The 14907-nt window shown below is 34.3% G+C and overlaps 1 long non-coding RNA gene across 1 annotated transcript in view; it reads left to right on the top strand.

The window, feature by feature from the left end:
- LOC123638045 overlaps positions 1 to 14907 on the top strand; it is a 310100-nt gene that overhangs the window by 287965 nt on the left and 7228 nt on the right. The window contains exon 4 of the long non-coding RNA XR_006735152.1: positions 2809 to 2841. This is a non-coding gene — a long non-coding RNA (uncharacterized LOC123638045). The remainder of the gene's footprint in view (positions 1 to 2808; positions 2842 to 14907) is intronic.

The following is a 14907-nucleotide window of genomic DNA, read 5'->3' as shown; positions in this document are numbered from 1 at the left end:
TTGGGAGATCTGAGCTCTAAGTGGTGGCTAACAGCTATACCCATATTCCCAAATTCTCCCATCTTGGCTTATCAGACTCTTATTCTTTGAAGTTTAGGAATGGGTAAGTTCATTGAGGCAAAAAATCATGTACAATACCGGACAAATTTCTCTGCAGTTCTCCTTTCTCTGAGAACTGTGACTGTCAATTTCTAGCTAACTTGGTTGCTCTCCAATGCTTCCAAATGACATTTTTTAAATTTATTCAATTTGTATAATTGTTCTCAGCAGGAAGGCTAAGCTGTTAAGCTCCTCCATCATAAGCAAAAGTGAAATTTTTTATTACTTCTTAATCTATAATACATTTATTACTCTCATTTGACAGATGAGAAAACCAGTGATGTTATTTTCTCAAGGTTTCACATATGAGGGGTTGAGCTATTTACAAAGCAATATTAGGAGGTAAGATATAAGGATATTCTAGAGCATAAAAGAAAATGGTGGACAAACATGATATAGCTGACTGAAGCAGTATGTATTTGAAACTCTGGTTCCAGCAGAACTTGGTTGTAGTGTCAATAGAAAACATAGTTTCTAAGTATACATAATAAAATGTCCCCAAAGCAGATAGTAATAATTTTAGGTAATGCTTACATAACTTCTTACAAATAAAGCTTATTTACTCTATTTGTCAGTATCACCCCTAATTAGGCCAAATATGGTGTGCACTGCAACTAACTGCTAAATGGCAATAATGTTAGTTGAACTGCAATGGTATCCTTGCCCCTAGTCTATGCTCTAATGACTAACTATATATTGTATACCAGATATTACTGTTTCTAATTATACATGTTATAACATACTACAGAAAAACTCCTGTTTTCCTACAGAAAAGATAGGTAAATTTTCAGGATAGCAGTTGATCAGTATCGTCTTTCTTTACTTACCCACAGTGAACTTGATGAATATCCAAAAATTCCATGCCTTAAACACCACAGGTCTGAACTGCATGAGGCTTATACTCAGAATTTCTTCTGCCACCTCCTGAGAAAGCAAGACTAACCCTCCTCAGCCTACTCAATGTGAAGATGATGAGGTTAAAGAACTTTCTGAGGCTCCACTTCCACTTAATGAATAGTAAAAACATTTGTCTACTTTATAATTTTCTTAATAACATTTTCTTTTCTTTAGCTTACTTTATTGTAAGAATGTAGCAACTAACAAATATACAAAATATGTGTTAATCGACTTACAGTTTACTGGCAAGGCTTCCAGTCACTAGGAGGCTGTCAGTAGTTGAGTTTTTGGGGAGTCAAAAGTTACACACAGATTTTTGACTATAGGGGGTGCTTGGCACCCCTAATCAACACCTTGTTTAAGGGTCAACTGTATGCACAATTCTTACCTAAAGGGGAAAAAAAGATAAAGGGGACTTGAAATACTTCCTCCTCTAAGTATTTCCTATCTGCCAAGTTTAATAAATATTCATGTAAGGAGGCAGACATTCTCTTCTTAAAATGTTGCCAATGCACCTGAGAAACTTTATCTTATTGAGTAAATTTTTCAAAAAAAGTGTTGATCCGCTCATGTATGCACTTCATATGTATTTATTTAGTACTTGCTCCTTGAAGTTAATGTAGAGCTTATAAAATAAGTACGATATAGTTTCTGCCTTCATAAAACTCATAGCTCATGATTAGGTACAATAAAAAATAGCTGTAAAATAGCATAATGCTGTCACAACAAAATAACTTGGAATAAAATTCTAGTTTCATTCCTTAATAGCAGTTTGCTCAATCAACATCTCTGAGCTTAAATTTCTTCCTTTGCTAATTAAGGATTATTATGTCACAATGGGTTGCTTTGAGATTTTATTGAGATAGAATGCTAAGTACTTTAAATATTTAATCTGACAGACACCATATAAATTATTCATTTAAAATTATTAGAATAAAAAGTTAAATAATTAAATTTGCTATGTTTCATAAAGCAGAATTTTAATTTTATCGATGATATGAGACATCTGGTAATTTAAATTCCCATGAGTACATAAAATCAAAAATGTAGATATCGATGCAGTTCAAAGGAGGGGCAACCAACAGAGAAAATGTAATATATCTAACAAAGTAAGGATTTGTATTTAGAACATATCAATGAATCCTACAAATCAATGGGAAAAGGCAAATAATCCAATCGAAAAAAGTAGGTAAAGGCTACAAACAAGCACATCACTAAACACCAATGTAAATATACACAAATAATTCTCAGTATCACTGGGAAACAAAGCAGTAGTGCTGAATAACATTTCACCTAGCAAATTGACAAACCAGTAAAATACATTGATAATAGCAGGTTTTCATGATGGCTAATGATGTTGTAAATTGTCCCTTTGAAGAATTTTTATATTTAAAACAGTGCTTAGCATATATTTTATTGTGCAAAACACTTCAGGAATGTATAACTTCTCTATCATTTTTATAAAAGCATCCAGGCTTACATTAAAATGAAAACAATAACACAATATACAAAATCCTAATTATTTAAACAAAATTAACTTCATTTTACTTAGCAAGCCTACACGGAAAAGGCAAAATCTACAATGCAAACTAGTTTCCAAAAACAAGCAAAGACACAAACAACACAACAGTAGGATAATATATTAAACCATAAACACTACATTCAACTAAAGATGGGAAATTTGGTATACCATTTGCCAAAACTAAAGAGAAAGATCAAGGGGAGCAGCAGTTTTTGTTTGTTCTTATTATTTTAATATTCTAATGATCTTTTTCATCTGGGTATAACTTCACTTTTCAAATTTTTTTTCAGTCTATACTTCTGGAATATGTCCTGCTAGAAGTGGTAAGTCACCTTTGCTGTAAGAAGGTTATGGGGATTTTTTTACAACATGAAATAAACTCACATTTTCTCTTTTGTAACCTGAGACTTTGCTGAATTTGCTTATCATTTTGTTTCGGGATATCTACTTAGATTAGAAAAAATTGTTAAAACTGAAATTACTATATAAGTCTGAGTTGATTTCTGAGCTATTGATCCAGCTGTCAATACTTACTGCAGTACTACACGAAGTTAGTAAATGTTACAGAAAGGTAGTGTAAATCCTTCAGCCTGTCTTTCTTTTGCAAGAGTGCTTTCGAGAGTCTAGGTCCTCTGCTTATGCATATAAATTTTGGGGTCATCCTGTAATTTCTAGAAAAATTTTCAAATTATAAATGAAATTGCATTGATTTATAGGTAAGTAGTTCTTAATGAAGGTGACTTTTCTCCTCAGGAGACATTTAGCATCTGGGGGAAGTATCTAGGCAGTAGAAGCCTGGCATACAGCTAAATATTCCATAATGCATAAGACACCCCCCCCCAACCTAACTCCTGGCATCAAAGCATTATCTAACCTGATCTGGTCAGATTTATCTTTTTTGTTTCTTCGATCTTCAGAAGAATCTGTTTGGAAAATTATGTTTCCTAGAAAATTAGACATTTTATATAGGCTTTAAATACGTTTAATCTACAATTTTATAATGGTACTGACAAGTAATAATTCATCATCTTAAAAGATGGATCTATGAGATAAACAAGCATTTTATTGCCTTTCCTATTTGGACTCTCTCATTAGTAACCAAATAGTAGATGAGGGGGGAACATCTCGTTATAAATTTATTCTCAAAAATGGACTGAATACATTAATTCATTAGAGATTGTAAAATTGTGACATTATGTGATTAAGCAACAGTGCATACAAACATGAAAAGAACAAAAACTAGACATAGTGTACCTCCTGAGAGAATACGAACACCATGCTTATTCTGACAGGGTCAAACCTGAGGCTGAGTCTAATCAAGCCTCTGGATCCATCTTCCAATTTGTAGGAAATCCAGAGGACAAAAGAGTACATTTGCTATACCAGGATTGTGCACTCAGTAACGTCCAGATGATTAAAAAAATTGTACAGATCAAATGACCTGAGTTCAAGAGCTAAATCATATGAAAAAAGGAAAAGGATTGGAAATTTATACAGTAAAAGAAATTTTATAAGACATAGCAAGTTAAAACTGGGCGCGACTAACTGTCAGGAGATGCACACTTAGGTGATAAAATGACAAGGAAAAACAAAACAGTACTATAGAATTCAGGATAGTGGATGTTTTGGGGGAAGAAAAGTTATGACTAAAATAGAATATGGACAGGACTTTTGGGATGAATAGACATGTGTATTTAATGACCAGGGTGGGGGTTGCGGTTAAATTTGGTAAGGCATACACTTGCTTGTGGGGGCTTCTGCTTTGTTTTATTTTTGCACTGACAAGGCTAATAAAACAGGCAGAGGACAATCAGGGAAATATTTGCCATTTCGTCTTAGGCATACTTCTCTATCCATACTGCATAAAGAACTCTTAAAGTTGACAATAAAAAAACACAAAATAACAAGTACGGCACATGGTCAGCCAGATCACAGAAAAAAAAAATGCCTTTAAACATACGAAAAGAAGTTTGACTTCAATCATGATGGGAGACTTTAAAATTATATTCATTAGCATTTCCAGCTATTAGTGGACTGGTAAAATTCCAGACGTTTGAAAGTTCATTCTGAGGAACCGTGCACTCTCATACATTGCTGGTGGGAACACAAAATGGCACAATAACTATCAGCATCATACATGCATTGCTCCTTGAACAAACAGTCCCACTTCTGGGAAGGCAGATGTGCAGAGACTATTTCCAAAAGCTACAGATGCCAATGTTTGTGTTGGCAATAGGGCACAATGCACATGACCCTCTAAGGGAATTCATTAAATAAACCCTAGTATATTCACAAAGTGGAACCCTATGCAGGTCTGGAAAAAAAAGAACAAGAGCCCTTTACACTCATATTGAAATGGAAATATTTCAATGATACACTGCTACATGAAAGAAAAAAGCATTTAACTAATCTAACTTATGGGTAGGAAAAGGGAGGGAGGAGAAATTTCAAAATTTATGGTTACATTTGAGTAAAACTTACAAAACACACAAAAGATACTCATAGAGAGCAGGATGAGAATATCATGGCAGAAAATTCTCAATGTATATACCTTTTATATCATTTGCATTTTGAAATACAGGAATATATTTAATAAGTAAAAGTTAGAAAAAAAATGATTCCTTTACATTCCTATATTACCTCATTTCTTTAATCAACTTACAACACAATTCAGTGTTTCTACTTCTTATCTACCATTATTGCTTAGAACTTCTTTAATGAGACTTCCATCCCTACCGTTATACCAAAATAGCTGATGATTTTTCTGTAGTTGCTTAGTCCACATAAAGCAGAAGGTAAAAATTGCACCAAGGAGTGGACCATTTTTTACCTCAGGTACAATGGCAGGGAAGGAAGAAATATACGTGAGAACGAGACACACCTGCCATCCACAGAAAACTCAGAGTAATGGGAACAATCTTCAAGAGCTCTCAACCTGAGGTTTTCTTTATGTTCCGCAGAAGCTGAAAGGTTTCATAACGTCAGCCCCATCTGAGCTGAAGTAGGCTGTGTTAGTATACAATGTCCAGGGGGATTTAGGGACATTGTGTACTGTGCATTTATGGGTCTTATGACAGCACGTGGGAGCATAAGGTTGAGAAAAATATATTACAACATTTATTTTACTCTGTTTCCCTATGTTAAACATAAAAACAATTTTAAACTGAAAATATGACTAAAAGCAGATTAAAGACATTGGAAAACACTTATGGTTATAACTAAATTTCCCATTTACTTGGAATGATAGAAATATATTGAAATAGATACTTCTGGTGTAGGTAGTACAGTAATTTTATACTTCGATTTGCCTCACTCTACTTCAAACACATAATAATGACACATTAAATATATTTGGTAAAAGGGATACAGCAGCACTTCAAGACAAAATGAGAAGAACCAGAGCCACAGGCTGCTCTGGGCCTTCTATAGGCAGCCCAGGTGAAAGTAACAGCGACTAAAATGTCTCTGTGCAAGAAGATATAAACAGAATTAATTTTATGGAATTATCTGAAAACACACTTTAAAATGTGCATCAGAGTATATTTAGGATACTCAAAATGTATGTAAATAAGTGGCTTTGTTAATCTGTTAAAGCAAATCATGAACCTTAAACTGCAAGAGACAAGGAGTATTGAAAAAAAAGCAGCAGTCTCTGCTATTCTGACATGATTTAAATACTCCCTTTGCTCTGTGGACCAGATTCTGAATCCATGTGATCAAGGCTGATAGGCTAGGGTCTCTGGGGCAGGTAGTGAAGCAAGCAGTGGGGACAGGGAGCTTGACTTCTTCACATTAGTGGCCTAGAGGAAGGGTCACAGCCTGAAGCCAGAGACTGGCATGAGTCACCTCCAATTGTAAAAGGAAACCCCATCCCAATAAAGATTTGTGTCAGAGCTGTGACCCTAGCGCAGTAGGGAACAAAGATGTAGACTCACTTCCTGGAGCTAAGCTGTCCACTTACATAGATGTGACATAGCCCTGACATCATTGAGGAGGCAGCAATGTAACACCTAAGAGGCCTGAGTGGGTCTCTGAGTCACTGCTTGGAAATAAGCTGCCCAACCTACATTAAATTAAGTGTTTTATTATGCCAGTGAGAGTTTGTGTTTCTGTTTGGGGAGTGTTAATAACCTAATTAATGTAACCATTTTAATAATAATTGCTTAGTAAAATAAAAGTAACAAGATACAATGTGTAGTTAAAACATAGGGACTATCCTTTTTTGGTTGAGAAAAGGATGGAAATCCTAAATAGCTATACGAGCCGTATAAACTATAAATTTTTCTATCTAATGCAACAAATGGCACAAGACAGGATAAGAAAAACAAAACACAAAGATGATAACTGGATGATAGAAATAAATCTAAATACATCAACAGTCACAATGTAATCAAATTTAACTCACTGATTAAAATATAAATATTATCAGGTTGGATTAAAAATAGTAAAATATAGTGATAACCTACATCTAAGAAATACTCCAAAAATACTCCTAAAATGAGCTGTGCATGGCAAGTATTATAGCAGAAGAGGATATTCCATGCAAATGGAAACCAAAAGAGAGCACGAGTAGCTATAGATAAGATAAAAAAGGCTTCCAGTCAAATTTTAAAAAGACACATACATGGTCATTATAATAACAAACGGGTCAATTTGCCAACAGGATATAACAATTATATATGCATCCAACACTGGAGCACCCGAATATATAAAACCAATAATATTAGATCTACAGAGAGAGACTGCAATACAATACCGGTAGAGGACTATAACACCCACTAACAGCAATGGACTGATCATCTAGACACAAAATCAACAAAGAAACATTAGATTTAAACTGTACTTTAGATCATACAGACTTAACAGATATTTACAGAACATGCCACCCAAAAGCTGCAGAATACACATATTTCATATCAGTACATAGAATGTTCTCCAGGACAGATCATATACTAGGCTACAAAACAAACCTCAATGAATCTTAAAAACTGGAATTATATTAAGAATCTTACCAACTGCAATGGAATGAAACTATACAAATACATGGAAATTAAACAACATACTCCTGAACAATGAATGAATTCATGAGGAAATTAAAAACAAAATTAGAACATTCCTTGAGACAAATAAAAATGTTAATAACAAAACTTATGGGATACTGAAAAAGCAGATCTAAGAGGGAGGTTTATAGCAATAAACACTTACATTAAAAACTTAGAAAGATATCGAACAACTTAATATTGTACCTCAAGGAATTAGAAGAATAAGAACAACCCAAATAAGAAGAAAATAATACATACCACTGCTACAAGACTCTAAAGCAAAAATTTTAAAAAAGATTAACAAAGACACAATTCTTTGAAAAAATAAAATCAAACTTTTAGCTAGAATAAAATCACAGAAATACAAGGATCATTAGAGACTGATGTGAACAACTTGTATACATCTCTTTTAGGTTATCCCATTTGTTGGCATATATTTCTGAACACATAAAACCTAACCAAATTTAATCATGCAGAAATAGAAAATCTGAACAGACGAATAAAAAGTAATGAGATTGAATCAGTAACAAAAAGTCTATCAAAGAAGAGGCCAGACACTGATGGCTTCTCTGCTGAATTCTACCAAAGATTTAAAAAATAAATCATACCTATCCTTTTAACACCTTTCCAAAAAAAACTGGAGATGAGGAAGTTCTTTCAAATTCATTCTACAAGACCAGCATCACCCTGGTAAGAAAACTGGACAAGAACACAAGAAAAAACTGCAGATCACTGATAAATAAAGATGTAAAAATTTTCAACAAAATACTAGCAAAACAAATCCAACAGCACATTAAAAAGATCATTCGCCATGATCAAGTAGTGTTCATCTCAGGGATACAAGAATGGTCCAACATATGGAAACTAATAAACATATCACATTAACATAACTAAGAATACAAACCATATCATTTCAATACACTTCAGCATATTTTATAAAATTCAACAATCCTTTCTTGATAAAAATCTCAACAAATTAGGTATAGAAAGGATATATATTTCCACACAATAAAAGCCATGTATGACAAACCTACTACCATCATCATACTGAATGGGGTCAGGTTGAAAGCTTTTCTCTAAGCTTTTCTCTAGAACAGGACAAGGATACCTACTCTTACCAAGTTTATTCAACATAGTATTAGAAGTCCTAGCCAGAGCAGTTATGCAAGAGAAAGAAAGGACATCCAAATTTGAAAGATGGAAGTAAAATTGTTTGTGTTTCAGATGATATGATCTTAAATATAGAAAACCCTAAAGACTTCACCAAAAAACTATTAGAACTAATATATTCAGTAAAATTACAGGATACAAAATCAACTTAAAAATTACTTGCCTTTCTATACACCAATATGAACAATCTGAGAAACATTAAGAAAGCAATACCATTTATAATAGCTACATACACCAAAAAAAAAAAAAAACTAGAAATACACTTAACCAAGGAGTGAAAGATGTCTTCAATAAAACCTATAAAACATTGATGAAAGAAATGGAAGAAGACACAAATAAAAGAAATTCTTTGCTTATGGATTGGAAGAATTACTATTGTTAAAATGTTCACACTACCCAAACAGAGCTACAAAGTCAATGACATCTCCATCAAAGTACCAATGGCGTTCTTCATAGAACTAGAAAAAAATCCTACAATTCATATGGAACCACAAAATGTACAAATAGGAAGAGCAATCATGAACAAGAAGAACAAAGCTGGAGGCATCACACTTGCTGATTTCAAAGTATACTACAAAGCTATAGTAAGCAAACAGCATGGTATTGGCATAAGAATAAACACACAGACCAATGGAATGGACTAGAGAACCCACAATTAAACCCGTACCTTTACAGCCATTGATTTTTGACAAAGGTGCCAACAAATCACATTGAAAATGTATTTTAATAAATGTTTTTAATAAATGATGCAGGAGAGACTCGACATCCACATGGAGAAAAATGAAACTGGACCCTTATATCTCTCATCATAAACAAAAATCAACTCAAAATGGATTGAAGACTTAAATGTAAGACCTGAAACTATAAAGCTAATAGAAGAAAACATTTGGTAAATGCTTCATGACTTTGTTTCGAGCAAGGCTTGTTTTGGATAAGAATTTAAAAGTACAGGAAGTAGAAACAAAAATAGATAAATAGGACTGCAGGCAGCAGAGTTAAGAGATCCCTACTGATTGATGGAGAGAAAATGTTTACAAACTATGCATCTGACAAGGGGTTAATACCCAGAATATATAAAAAACTCAACTCTAAAGCCAAAAAAAAATTTGTTTAAAAAAATTAAAGACTTGAGTCGACATTTCTCACAATATACAAGTGGCCAATAGGCATAACCATGAAAAAATGTCCAACATCACTATTCATCAGGGAAATGTTAAGTCAAAACTACAGTCAGATATTGCCTCACTCCACTATAAAATGGCTATTCAAAAAGATAATAAATAGAAAATGCCGGCATGAGTGTGGAGACATTAAACTCTTATATGCTGTTGACTGGAATATAAATTAGTATAGCCATTATGGAGAATGGTATGGAAGATCTCTAGAAAAGGAGAAGCAGAATATGATCCAGCAATCCCATGACTAAGTGTTTATTCGCAGGAAATAAAAGCAATTATATCAAAGAGATGTATCACATGTACCTTGTAAAAGTGTACATCTATTATATATCCAAAAATAAAACTTAAAAGCATGGTTAAAAGGATACTAAATAATAAAAATACATTTAAAAACAAAAATTCTCTAATACAACACAAACTTCCAGTGAGATGATTTACACATAAAAGAGAAAAAGGAAATAAAATCAGGAAAAAGGAAAATTAACTCCTTGATATGCTATGCATATCAGAGAGCTGATTACAGGCCTATTCCATGTTCAACGATTCCATGTTGGTAGCATGAAATCAGCCATGGTGAAGTATTCACACTGTGGAAACTGATAAATGCTACACGTCAGTGTCATTTTTGGAGATATAGTTTTTTTGAGTGTACTACTGGTACAGTGCACTACTTTTACTGACTTTAAAAATTATCAATGAATAACTTTGTCCATAATTTTGAAAACAAGACCAATCATTTTCTAGAAAACTATGAATAGCCAAAACCTGTATGAACAAATAAACATTGAAAACATGAATATGTATAAAAGTGTCACTTCACAGCAAATCCCAAACCCATAATTATGCTTGTCAACTTTTATAAGTGTTCCAGAAAATACAAGAACAGAGCAGGCTACCAAACTCATGTTATGAGACTTCATGACTTTGAGTTTTTATTCCAAAACAAGGATGGACGGTGTAAGAAAAGAAAATTATAGACCAATAACTCTTAACACAGATCACACATACTGAAAAAAAAATTATACCACACAGAATTTAGCAGTGTATTAAAATATACATATCATAAAGAAGTAAGAATTATCTCTGGAGTGGAAATATTATTTTAAAAAATTCCATTATGAAATATATCACTTAAACAGTAGAAAAACATGCAATCATTTCAATAGATGCAAAATAAACATTAAATAAAGTCCATTTTTTATGAAGAAAATTATTAACATGTAAAAATACAAGGTAGTTTTCTTAACCTGACAAGGAATATGAGAAAATGAGAGGAAATTTATTTAATCACTAAATTTTAGAAGCATTTCCTAAAAGTTAACAAAAAGATACAGATAGCCTCTATCGCTACTTCTCTTGAACATGGTGCAGGAAAATCTCTTTAAACTTCAGTTACTATATAAACTTCATACTCTCCCAGCTCAGCTCCTAACACTTCTCCTCCTGCTCTGTCCTCTGGCCACATCAACTCACTGTCCCATTTTTGTTTAGCATCTTTAAACTAACTTCCCCTCCCCCACCTATTTCTAGAATATTTTTCCCCTGGCTGTTTGTTCATAACTGGCTTATTAGGCTCTGGTCCAAGTTTAAATACACCTCCCTCCTTTATTCCTTCTCATTTCCTTTTTTGCACTTGTCACAGTTAATTAATGACTTAGTTGTGCATTCATTAATTGTTTGCATTAAGTTGGCAGCTTGGTAAAAGTATGAAAAAGACTTTCTTATTCTCTCTTATATCTTGGGAGCACAGCATGCATGGCACAAAATATACCATACTATTAATATTTGCTAAGTGAATGAATGAGTAAATGAGCAAAATAACTTGATGTGCTCACTAAATACTCTTCATGAAGTACATTCTGTTTGTTTTTTCTCTTTCATCTAAAACTTTTCCTTCTTACTGAGATGCTCTGGCAGCTGGTGTCTCTAGCCATCTTTTATCTCCCTCATCTGTTTTTGAGACTGAGTCTGATATCATTATTTGGACATGATTTCTCTTCATTATATTCATAAAGTCATAGTACCACTATGTCTCACTGAAGTTAAACCTGGGCTGAAACCAGGGTCCTCAGAGACAATTTTTTGTTAGTTCAGGAGCGTGTATAGAAGGCAGCTTTCTATTAGCTCAGTGGACAGACAGCATCCAAGTGAGAAGAGCAGAAAAGAAATATAGGTATCTTGGTGTGGATATGTATGTAGACACACACATATAATCTTCACCTGCTTTATATTTATCTTGTCTTTTAAAACTAGGATATATCTTATATTTATATATCTCTATATAATAAATAGTATGTATTATATAGAAAAATAATCTATAATAACATAATATACTTTACAGTTATGCAATACCTAAATTATAATGTGTATTATATATAATATACAGGTAATATAGAACATATATTATCTATACATTACTCCCTTTTCAAGAAAAAAATAGTTTTCCTTGAAAAGCTTTTAATACAATACGGTGTCCTAAAATCAAGGAAATAAGGTAATCAGGCTAGAGTTAGATGTTCCTTAAATAAACTAGCCACTAGGATCAGGCCAACTTGGATATCCTCAACAGGATGCCCCTGTCTAGTGACCCTTCGATAAAAGTGGCAAATCATTAATACTTGTAAATCAATCAGGCCACTTAGTACTAATGAATTAAGAACCACTTCATGAAGGCTGTCCAATTCCTGGCTAATCAAGTGACAGCTGACTTGACCTGACCTGCCGAGGAGGACGGCTTCGTCAAACAGTAACTCAATCTTCAAACTTTCTCCTGTCATCTTTAATAAGACCCAGCATCAATGAGTTTAAGGCAAACATAAGGAGAAGCTACATAATGAGATGCTTTGTTCCATTATGTTTATATTTTCTACCACTCTCTGTGGAATTATAAATAGAAAAAGGTCAAGGGCTTCCTTCTGCTTTCTCTGATTTGAAGAAAAAAAGATATTATTGGACAAGGGCCATGGGGAGTAGCCAAATGGGAAGCTAAGAGGTCAGGTATGACATGTCTCAGATGTCCAGAAATGCACAGAGGCAGCGTGGCTGTAACATCTGGCTAACAGGGCCATGAGAAAAAGTTATTATCACTGGACTTTCTCTCTTCATCTTGCGTGTACTCAGGAGCCAAAGTAGAAAATGTTGGGAGAGTACTGTAGGTTCAAGAAATCTGGTCAGAGAGACAGAAGTGATAACCCCATGAAATAGGACACACACAGGTGAGCTCTGGTGTCAGGTTAGACCCTGACTATTCATGTCACATTCCCTACAATTTGCTGACATCACAAAGAAATCTCCACCGTTCCTTCTGTAAGACTAGCATAGCAAGACTGATAAAGAAGCAATTTTAAGTGACCTGCTGTGGCCATTTCACTATTTAGCACAATTTATTGCAAATATCTGCCTTGGGTGACTGTTCCTTCATTCCTATGCGCAATCTGAGTCATCCCTATGATTCGGTTACTGTGGCCAGATTGATGATTATTTTATGTCGATGTGTGCCTCATATAGGCACACACTTAAATACATCTACCTAATCCCTGGTTTGGTTTTACAGCAATCAGTGGAACAACTTGAGCACAGAGATGGATGATACCACCTACTAGAATGGGTCCCTGCTCCGGCCCCCTGCTTTGTGGAAGAGCCATACCCAATGAAGATATCCTGGCTTTCCAAAATGGGTCCTATTTCCTCTGAGGCACACAGACCCACCCAAAGCAAACTCTGATCACTCTAAGCAGACATCTTATTGCCTGTAGGATGTCAGGGTCAGATTGGGCCATCTAGTGCTTTTAATGTCTATAATTTTGTGTTTAAAGTCATAGCAGACAGAGCATCAGGTGGAGGCGGATGACGTCAAATGGCTGATAAAATTTATTTCAGCCATGAGATTCCAGGATTCTGTACAATCCTCTAGTCTCACGTAGAGACAGGCTCGCTGGCCAGTTTGGTCACTGTGTATCCCTTGGCAAGGCATATGAATTATCTGGATCCATCTGATCCTTCATCTCTGTAAAATACTTCAGTATTAAAAAGATAATTTTTCTCTGACATGAGCAAAAAGGGGAGGGAAAAACCCATGAATATGGGAGGCTACGGGATGAAATACAACACACTGATGCAAAATATCTCTGAATACAATAGAGTATGGTGGTTTGCATATTTGTGCCCTGCATTCAGAACAGAACCATGTGGGATTAGAAGCTTTGCGTCTGAGTCACCTTTAGCAAGCAATTTAATCTCTTCAGGGCTTAATTCTTGTTTTCCCTTTTGAAATATGGAAATAACAGACCTAGTTCATAGAATCATTATAAAATTAAATAAGATAGAACATATACTCGGTATAGTGCCTAATATTTAGCAAGTCCTCACTTAAGGTTAGCAGTTATTACGTAATTAATTCATTTACAATTAGTTACATCTCATCTTTATTTTTACTATTTTTATTTAGGTTTCTCTGGGTTTAATAACTCAAGTGTGTTAAGGCTCTTCATCTCACACAAGCGAACAAAACAAGCTCTGATTCACTTCCTTTCCATGGAACACAGAGTCTTTGCAGCCTTCCCTGGGAAAGCAGCATGCTAGAAAACAATTTCGAGTACTATGCATTCCATGTACAGAAAACCAGAGTGAGAAAAAACACTCTATCAGATCATATTTAAATTGAACATTCTGTGTTACTGGATTTGGGTGTTTGACTCAAGTCGGTAACCAAGCAAATCCAAAGTATGACAGTTTTTGCATTTTCTCCTTAGTAAAGTCAGTCATCCACTCAACAACTATTTGATTATGTAGTAGAATCAAAGTATTTTGACACGGGAGGGGAGCTTAGAAATGATCTATTACAGTGTCTCTTTTCAAGAAACAGGTCCAAGGAGGTTAAGTGCCCTGTTTTTATTTCGACAGTGGGTAGAAAAGGAAATAAACAAAACAGAACAAAACATCCTGGGAGGCAGTGTAAGAATAGGATGATGAGTAGGAGCTTCCACTTCATCTCTCGAGT

This window comes from Lemur catta, chromosome 5, assembly GCF_020740605.2.
Source record: "Lemur catta isolate mLemCat1 chromosome 5, mLemCat1.pri, whole genome shotgun sequence".
NCBI lineage: Eukaryota > Metazoa > Chordata > Mammalia > Primates > Lemuridae > Lemur > Lemur catta.
The sequence above is the reverse complement of the archived record's forward strand: the minus strand, read 5'-3'. Positions and strand labels throughout refer to the sequence as shown.